This window comes from Ovis aries, chromosome 7, assembly GCF_016772045.2.
Source record: "Ovis aries strain OAR_USU_Benz2616 breed Rambouillet chromosome 7, ARS-UI_Ramb_v3.0, whole genome shotgun sequence".
Lineage (NCBI taxonomy): Eukaryota > Metazoa > Chordata > Mammalia > Artiodactyla > Bovidae > Ovis > Ovis aries.
The window spans coordinates 60798031-60808245 of NC_056060.1; the positions used below are offsets into that span (position 1 = coordinate 60798031).

At 44.4% G+C, this 10215-nt stretch overlaps 1 protein-coding gene across 50 annotated transcripts in view; it reads right to left on the reverse strand.

The window, feature by feature from the left end:
* SEMA6D (semaphorin 6D) overlaps positions 1–10215 on the reverse strand; it is a 645898-nt gene that overhangs the window by 22498 nt on the left and 613185 nt on the right. For 4 of the 50 annotated variants that reach the window (XM_060418642.1, XM_060418626.1, XM_060418619.1 and 1 more), the window contains exon 1: positions 487–9342. The exons of 44 other annotated variants lie outside the window; for them this stretch is intronic. The gene's annotated coding sequence lies outside the window, so the exon portion shown is untranslated. Of the gene's footprint in view, positions 1–486; positions 9343–10215 lie in introns of those variants that run through there. 2 more of the 50 variants (XM_060418625.1, XM_060418617.1) reach the window with 1 other exon arrangement.

Sequence of the window (10215 nt, forward strand, 5' to 3'; positions counted from 1 at the left end):
CTATTTTTCTACTAGATTTGCCCACATCCCCAATCAGTGAGTTTAAACTTTCCCCTTTCTCCTCAAGGCCCTTATCTCTTCTCCCTCCTCACTCTATAAATTCTTCCCTCCTACCTGGAAGCTACTTCACCTAAAAAATAAAGCCTTAAGATAAGAACTTCCTTATTCCTTCCCCCTTCCCATTACCGAGAATACCAACCTATACGATTCTTCCTCTAGTTTTTCCTCCTTTTCTCTTGCTTTACGAGGATTTCACTCCCCAACTCCTCTCCCTCTGCCTTAAATCCAATCCCTGCTGTTTTCCCAGGAACAGAAAAAAAAAAATATGGAATGGATTATGTTTTTCTCTACTGGCATATTCTATAATTTTTTATTGCATAAAAACTATCCATCAGCACTTGAATTTGCTCAAACTGCTCTCATCTCAAGAAAGAAAAAAGGTGAAAAAGCTCCATAACCTCAGATCTTTCTCCAGCCGCAACTTACCTCTTTTCTCCCATTCATGGACACTGACATAAAGTTCTTCATTCTCACTGTCACCATCTCCGCACCCTCCACTCTGCTTTCTCCTTCCTCTGTTCTAGCTCCTCTGTCCATGGTTCCTTTCTAAAAACACTGATGACCTCCAGGTAGCTCAACACAATGGATGCTTTCTGGTTCTCTGGATCCTTCCCGTCCCTTCTACCACATTCTTCTGACCTTTTACCTACTTTCTGGCTGCCCCTTGTTTATTTCCCATTCATTCTGTAGATGAAGTGAGAATGAGCTTTTCAGAAAATAAACCCGATCACAGAATTTCATAATCCTCCAGGAACTTCTTATTACTCCTAGGACAAAGTCCAGATCTCTGCCATGAGGCTTTTCCTGATCTGAGTCCTGGCTCCCTCTCCAGCCTTATCTCAAGCCTCTCTCCCTCTTTACGTGTGTTTCTACCACCTGACCCCGGAATGTGTCAGATGCTACCTAAATGCCACCAAGTCTTTGCTCCTCTCTCCCTCTGGATGGCCTTTCCTGCCTCCCATCCTTGACCTAATTAAGTCCTCCTAATTTTTTCAGAGCTTGGAGATGAGTTTTCCCAGTCCCTTGGGACAAGCATGTCTCACAGTTGTCAACATCGACACAACTGTGAATAAAGTGTACAGGAAGGAAGAAAACAAAAGAACTAATCATGTGCCCTGAATACCACAAGCTCTGGTAAATCTCTCAGGGCAAGATTAGCATTTTGGATTTCTGTCTGATTTAGATTTATCTAATAGTGTGAAACAAAACAACAACAAGGAGAGAGAGCAGCAAACGCAGGGAGGATAGGCACCCCGGTTCTGTTCCCAAACAGCATTTATTCTTTTATTTGAGAGTGCTGTGAACAGCAGGAGAGAACAGGGGTGGACCCTGCAGCATAAGGGGTGCCATTCATTCCACAGTCTGTGAAATTCCAGGGGGCACTGTCCACACGGCAGTCGATGAGAAAGACAGCCCGCAGAGTTACAGGAGTTATGTCTATGGCTTGACAGCCTCACATGACAAAACGGAAAAGGAGCAATGGGTTTAAGCAGACTGAAAAAGAGCCAAGAGAAGAAAGTTAATTGCTATTCCTTGGAGTCTACCAACACACAGAGGGTTGTAATTGAAGGTCAGTTACAAAAGAGAAGTTTATATTTATAGAGCACTCACATTTCTAGATTCCAGGCAGTTCATTCTGTGTAGGGCTATGGCTTTTAACTGGTGCTCAACATCAGTATTTAATGAGAATGGTATGGCAGCCAGGCTGACAGCATAGCCTCTGGGGTATAAGAAGATGAGAAGAAGGGATGATGACATGGATTTCAGAAGACCCCTAAGCAGAGTTAGGGGTTCTCTGGGTCCTTCTGAGCAGCGTAGGTAGCTTCGTACATCCAGGCTCACTTAGTGATTCTTGACTGATGGAGTCTCTCGGGAGAGCATTTGCTCTCTCACTTAAGAAATTCTCAATTGACATTCCACCCCATACCCACCCAGTCCTCTTCTGCACAAGGGCTTTGGGACCATGACCAGGTATGAATAAATGTCTTCCCTGACCCTGGGGCGAGAAGAGACGTCTGAAAGCCCCCGATTTTGAGACATGGTTCCTCCCTGCACTGTTATGTTAATGCCACTTTATGATTAACAACTTAAAACACTGCCCCCTGGCATGCTGATGAAATGGCAAAGCAGCTCTCTGACTCACCCTCCCCCCCCCCCCCACCCCCCGCCCCACAGATGAAGCCCTGCCGTATGTCAGAAGCTAGAAGGATGTGCCTTCTGATGGAGCAGGGAAGAGTCGGTCTGGAGGACTGGGAGCTTGGGACCGGAAGGCGCATCAGGGCTGCTTCTCCCACGGACACCAGCAGCGGGGGCGGAAAGGGACCAGGCACCAGGTCACTTCACTTTTGGGGCTTGAGTTTCTTCATGTAATAAACGGTAGGCACATTCGAAGTGTAGGAGCACTTTTTCTCAGAGTCTGTGAGCTCCTTTTGCGGACTGGAGGGCAGATTCTAACTTTCCTGCCTGCCCAGATAAATATCCTGGTGTAACACCCACTGCTCCACATGGTCTTTCCCTGTCACATACCAGCATCTCAAGTGACTCCATCGCAAACTGGGTCCCCCTGATCCTAAGGCTGCCTCTGTTACCTCCCCGTCTCACCCCCTCTCCAGTCAAACTTCTTTGATAAGAAGTCTGAGCTCACTGTCTCCCTTTACTCACTTTTTATTAAAATTTTAATCCCCCCCAGTCTAACTTCAACTCTTGCCCATCAGCTACCATATGGTCAAATCCAAGTCAATTCTCATTTCAAATCTTCTTTCATATCCCTGAAGCATTCAGTCATGTTGGTCCCTCCATCAGATCTTGAAACTGGACCTCTGGATTTCCTAGTTAACTCCTCACCTCTCTAGCTACTCCATTTCAGCAACCTTCCCAAACTCGTCCAAACGTGCCCACCCTTAGATGTGGTTCGTCATGACTCCCACTGGCTCTTTGGAGATTCACCCACATCACACCCACCTTCTTCACTACCACCAGTTAACTGATGGATCCTCAGCTCCATGTGCCCAGCAGAGACCATACTCCTCAGCTCCAGATCCAGTTGTCCAACTTTCTTGCTAGATATTTTGGCTTATGAAATATAGGCAACTTAAATTTGGAAGGTGCAAGCCTGAAATTTAGGGACTGTGCCTTGACTTGTACTCTTGTTAAATTCCCTACAGAGGGCAGGCTCTGAGCTTCAAATGCTTGGGTTCAGATTCATGCATCATCACTCATCAGCAATGTGACCCTACTTTACCTCTCCAAGTCTCAAGTTTTCATGCCTAAAATGAAGATAATTTAGCACTAATATTACAATGATTCAATAAAATAATCTACTCAAAGCACATAGCTAAACTTTTGTACCTGATATAGATCCAACAATTACCACTATTATTGTTGCAATTACTGTTACAACAATATTGTTGTTATTATTTGTATTTCAACATCCTACTCAGTCACTGAAGCCTTAAACCTGGGAGTCATCCTAGATCTCCCCTGCCCCATCATCCCATTTTCAACCTGTCAGTATGTCCTGTTGTTTCTCTCTTTTCCACATTCTAGAATCCACTCTGGGCTGGTTTCTGCCCTTCTAGACTTCTAGATGATTCACCACAAAGCCACCAGAATAATCTTCTCAAAGTCCAAATAGCATTATGTTAATTCCTTGTCTAAAAACTATTTTATGGCTCCTGAAGGCCTATATAATAAAGTCCAAATGCACTTCCAAGATGTACAAGGTCCTCCACCGCCTGATTCTTGCTAGCTTCTCTGTTTCAGTTCTAGATGCTTCCCAGCCTTGATCCTAAAGTAGTGTCTTCTATACACAGTATACTCCCTCAAAAGCTCTTCCTGGAAATTGTTTACTTACCAGCTCAAAATGTCCCTGGCCTTTGCCACTTTCCCATTCTTCCCATACTCCAAATCCCTCTCTCCCCAGGCTACTCTGTTTCCCTCAGGATGACTAATCATATGATGACACTGTAAATACTTCTAACACAGAACTTACCACTCCTCATAATGTTACTTATTTCCACATTTTCCCGACTAAACTAGGACTGCTTGAGAAAGAGTACATTGTATTCATCCTGTTTATCCTTTGCATCAGGCACAGAGCCTGGCATGTAAGGAGGTCCTCAGTGAGTACGTAAAGGATAGAGGAAAAATAGACAAAGGCTACACATGTGATTGACTTAGCAGTGATGGCACAGGCGCCTTGGCTTGAATGCTTCATCACCATTGCCACAAACACCAAGTCTCGGGTCTACCGCTTTCCTCTGACAGTACTAGTACATGAGCCTCATCAGCCCCGGGCACTTCCAGGTGCTCCCAAACCAACAGGTTCTTACTAATAGCAACAGATGCCTCCTTTCACACCTTCGCATCATTAAAAACTGCTCTTTAATCCAGGAGGGATGGGCAACACAGGCCAAGAGAGTAAGTGATTTCTGTCACCGCCCTTCCACCCCCACACTGAAATTCCTCCTCCTTTTACAGTCTTCCCAGTACAAGAAAAGGAAAGCAGAGATATTCCTGAGATTAAAGAGCAGGGTATATAGAGGCAGAAAAGGAAGTCTGTGTGACTCCCCACTACCCAACAAGCAAAAATAAAATAAAAACCAGCCTGCCTAATGGCTGCCTGATGCTGGAGACTCTACAATGGGAAATTATGTTCTTTGGCTGACAGCCTTTTTTTCCAGGTATAAAGTATGCAGTGCTAGAGCATAACATAAGCCAGAAATCAGTATGAATACATTTATAAGATCTTTCCTTGGGGCTAGATTCTGATAGAAGAGAAAGAAAGGTGGCAGCAGACGCCGCAGAAGGCAGGAAAGGACACACTGCAGGGTATGGAAGCCTGTTGCGCTCTTTATTAATGCTTTGCTTTTATAATCAATGTCTTCCTAAAAGCTGGGTCAGTTTTGTTTATTTTAATTATGTTTTACATGCATGAGGAAAGCTGGCTATTTAAAGACGTTTTCTGAAAACTAAAGCAGCTCTTACGTAAGATTTTCCCTTTAAGCCTAGATTTTCTTAAAGCAAAGCATAACAATATCTCCATCAGTAATGCTTCTGGTCAAATATTAATAATTCAAAAAGGAGTAGCACTTAAAAGGAATTGAGCAGGAAGGGACAGAAAACAGGATCTAACCTGTCTCTGCCAAATTCTAAGCAAATCTGATTAGGAATCCCAGAATTCAACCTCTGATCAGAACCATGGCTCTGGGGAGCATAATTCCAGTGACAACTTGCCTGCAAGATCCTGCCTGTCCGTCCTAACTCCAATTGGGTAACACTTTTAAAGCTAAACCACTCTAGAAACAATCTTCATTTAAAGTGAAATTAACACAAGAAACTAATGAGAGGATGAGCCCCAATCTAAGCAGAGACTATCTGCTAACCAGGCAGATGGCAAAACACATCAGCTTCTTAAGAGACCAGGATGAGAACTAGCTTTGTGAAAATGTAAAACACAGGATTCATCTACAATTGAAAAAAGAGAAAGAAAGCAGAAGGTTGCTGTGGCAGAGATGAACACAACGGTGTGTCCTTTCTTCAGGGAGGACCGCAAGGCTTTTAGGGCTGACTAGTGACAAGACATGAAAAGCTTTTCCTTTGCTATCTCCTCCAAATGTGTGGTCCCAGCCCGACTTGGCTGTTCCCCTTTGGCCTCCACGAAAGGAACTATTCTAGACAAAGGAAGGGCTCAGGGTTCCCAGGGATGACTGAGATGCCAAAGGGACTCAGCCTGTCTTTGGAACACTGGCTTCTTCTAGCAGCTGACCTGCTGAGGCTGCCGTATGGCCTGCGCCATGACATTCAGTTCAGTATAATAGGGCCTGGGTCTGTGCCTGGTTCCTCCCTCCAGGCTGGGATGGCAGAAGTAGAGCATGTCTGCTCTGATTCTACTGGCATGTCTGATGCCGCCTCTATGGAGACACAGCTTTCAGTATCCTCCACAGTGCCTTTTCTTTTTATTTTAGGATTTCCAAAGGACCTGAAAAATACCCAAGCAAGGAAGGACTGAGGATGGGTTGCTGCTCCTATTCCTAGGAAAGAATGAGGACATAAATTAAGGGACTTAAGGTCCAGGAGTCGTGAAACTAGTGTAGAACCCGGATGTCACTGGAGTCTAGTGATCTACGTTGCTCAGCCCTGCCCACGGCAGGGATTCACTCTAACATGAAGAAGCTCTTGTCTTCCTGTTTCATCTTCTGCAAGGCCCCTCACCAGAGGTTCCTAGGTGATGTCATGATTTAAAGCAGTTGCTGAAGGGTTTATAGCAGGGTTAAACTTAACAACCAAGAGAAAGAAAAGTGCGCTTTAAACTTATTTGTAAAGCCAAAAATTTCTGATCTAAGCACTATGGCTTCCAGTTGCCTTTGTATCTGCCCTCCTATTTGAAAACACAGTTAACAGTTGCTTGTTTATGGGAAATGTAGAGAATGATGACTAACTGTTCAGAAGGATCTAAAGCATAGCACTACTATTATCTGTATTCAAGAACTGTGACTTGTTTTTAAAAATCCACTTCCTGGGTGAAAAGTACACGGTTCTCTGCTACTGTTGCAATTTCCTGTTAGTTTATAGTCGGTTCAAAACAACTTCTAAAAAATGTTCTTTTGTTCTACTGATGCAAATTAAGTCTTCATTCAGCCAGAAGTCCTGGACTAATACATGGCCCAAGTGAATTTTATGGCCAGAGAAAGCTTTGTGAGGGCTCAGTCAGGGCCAGAGTCAGTTTACCTGGGAGTCACCTGGAGCCCTTTGTCTGGGCTCTGAATCTATCAGCTTCAGAAACCTCTGTGTTCACAGAAGCAAAATGGGAGTTTATGTAGACTGATGCCAATTTTTGATTTTTACCAAATCGATTCAACACCCAGAGGGTATGAGCAGTCAGGTCCTTCCTCCTCTGGGCTGGAGCCTGAGTGAGTGCTGAGCAGTGCAGTACCAACTTGCGAACATGACTCTGGAGCCAGAATGCCTAGGGAGGAGAGCCAGCTTTGCCCCTTAATTAGCCTGGGGCAAGCTGCTTAACTGCTCTGTGCTTGTCTCCCTGTGAAGTGGGGAGAACTAGCAGCTCCTCTCAGGGAAAGATGCTGTGAGGACTGGATGAGTTCCCTAGGAGGTGAGGTGCCCTGAGCTCCTTTGATCCTGTTCTGTGGTCAGGTGAGTACCAGGAAGGTGCAAGGCTAACCGCACAACCTTGAGGAAGGGCTGTGTGGCTCAAGCTATTGCTGGAGAGAATTATGCCTCAAGTGTTATATGACCTTTATTTACATTTATTCTCGCCTCTTCTTATGACTCACCTGAGGGGATGTTAACCTCACCCCAAACATCAAACATATCAAACACACCTGGAGATAACAGGGCCTTGAGAAATCTAGATTCTCCTCTAGGAGCCCAGAGGCCCCACCTCCTCTGGCTTCAGTTTCCTCATCTATAAACAAGGGGTTGGGCTAGAACATCGATGATCCCTAAGGTCCTTCTAAGTCGCTAGATTTTATTGATTCTGACTTAGGTGCCTGAGTTGAAAAGGGCTCTTCACCAAAAGGAACAGAATTCCCAATTCACACTTGTAAATTTTTCCTATAGCATTGGCGTTGCCTAGGATACAAAACGCACATGCTCCCTCTGAACCCCGAGACAGGAGAGCTGTGATCGCTGGCTCTGATCTGTAACACCAAACCACAAACGGGCTCTGTAGTACAAACCGACAGATGTGTTCAACACAGAACGCGTCTCTACACATGCTGATGTGTGTGGATCTGGCATTCTGACTCTAAGCCAGATGGAAAGGCAGAGGGTGCACTTTTCCCCCTCACACTCACGTGGTCTTAGAAAAATTGCCTTTAGATGCTGATCTCTAATTTCTGGACCCAGGGGTGAGGTGGTGCGGGCCCTCCCTATGATCAAAAAGATCATTTTCAATTTCTTCTTTAAATTGAGGGACATGCTCATGGGAAGTTCAGGTCACATACACCAGGAACCACTAAGTTTCTTAGCCCTTCTCTGCGTTCTAGAGGTACTTGGTAGCTGATCTGCTGGAGGTATTTCACTAACTTCTTCTGTGTTTAGGCAGGGATCAGGAAATCCCAGCTCTCAGTGACAGTCATCCCAGACCAGGGACCACGGACAATGGGCTGTTCACTTTTATAGCGTCCTGCACTTTTTAAAGCAGATATATCTATTTTGGCCCTTAAAGGTTTAAGACAGAAATTATTATCTCCACTGAACAACATGTCAGCTTCATGAGGACAGAAGTTACATCTGTTCTGTTCTCTGCTTTATCTTTACAACCACAACCACTGCGTTGTCTGGTACACAGTGTCTACTTAGAGAATGTTTGCTGAGTGAATGAATGAATCTTTATTGTAGAGATGAGGAGTTCAAGAACTGCTGCAGGTCAGGCTTCTAGGTCATCTGTCTCCAGGCTCATTGCTCTATCACCTTAGTGGCTAATGTCAGAAAGGCTCAAAGTGGATTTGCATAGAAAAAGAAAACCTAAGTTCCACAGTGACATTCAGTGGTGAATTTACAAGCTGTTGTTGTTCAGTCACTGAACAGAGTTCTCCTGACTCTGCAACGGCATGGACTACGGCACGCCAGGCTTCCCTGTCCTTCACTATCATCTCCTGGGGTTTGCTCAAATTCATGTCCACTGAGTAGGTGATGCCATCCAACCGTCTCATCCTCTGCCACCCCCTTCTCCTTTGCCTTCAATCTTTCCCAGCATCAGGGTCTTTTCCAATGAATTGGCTGTTCGCATCAGGTCGTTAACGTATTGGAGTTTCAGCTTCAGCGTCAGTCCTTCCAATGAATATTCAGGGTTAATTTCTTTTAGGATTGACTGGCTTGATCTCCTTGCAGTCCAAGGACCTTACAACTATGAGGAACCAAAAGGTTCAGAGGTCAGCATTTGGGTCTCACTTCTCTTAGAGGACACCTCTTTTAATACCCCAATTCTGGGTGTATGAATTCACTGAATTCTAAAAACAACACCGTTTCTCCTGTCTCTTGGCCTTGCACATGCTGTGCCTACCACTTCAGGCACCCTTCTTGTTCTCCCTCTTGCTTCATGTGGTCAGTTTCTAATCAGAGATCACTTCCCACCAGGCTCTCCTTTTTTCCTCCACTTGTTGCCAAAACCTGGGCTCACCTTTTCTCAGAGCACATAGCATACAATATGCTATATACATAATAATAAATAAATATATCTATATAAATATAAAATATAGAAAATAAAAATAGAATAAATTCCTTATTTTCTCAATATTCTCTCCCCCCACCCAGCCTCACACTGTGAATTCCTTGAGTGCGAAGACTATGTCCTTTACATCCATAAATATACTCCTTAAAAAGTGGTGGGTACATAGTTGTTTTGCTTTTAATTGGAGTATGATTGCTTTACAATGTTGTGTTCGTTTCTGCTGTGCAACAGTGAGTCAGCCACCTGGATACATATGTCCCCTCTCTCTTGTACCTCTCTCCCACTCCCCCACCCCACCCCTCTAGGTCATCGCAGAGCGCTGAGCTCCCTGGGCTATACAGCAGCTTTCCACTAGCTATCGTTTTACACATGGTATTGTATACATGTCAATATCACTCTCCCAATTGGTCCCATCCTCCCCTTTCCTCACTATGTCCAAGTCTGCATCTCTATTCCTGCCCTACAATAGGCTCATCAGTACCATACAGGTTGTTGTTGTTGTTTTTTTAATGGCTACTGGTTAGATGAGTTGATAGATGCAACTCTGTATCTTTTGGAGAAAAAAAGAAAACTTACAAAATCTCTCAAGAGCACCTTTCCCACTCATGGTGAACTGCTAGCAATAGGTTACCCCCAGTCACCATATAACAGACACACAGCAACACTGAATGATGTTACAGTATGTGGGGAAGGTGGTCTCTTAAAACTGCTGATCTAACCACAGTTAAGACTTGGACTTCCACTGATCTTACTATTGCTGGGATAGATATATAGGACTTTTAATGTTCCAGCAATATTCTCTGACCTATTTCCTTTAATGATTAATGCCTTGGACCTGGGGCCCACAATTCTACTGCTGTCCCAGGCAGCATCCTGGGGAGGTATAGAAAAATAATTGGTGCTTTATTCATGCAAACAGGCTGAACACTTGAAATTACCTTTGGAGGGAAAGTGTGGCTTAC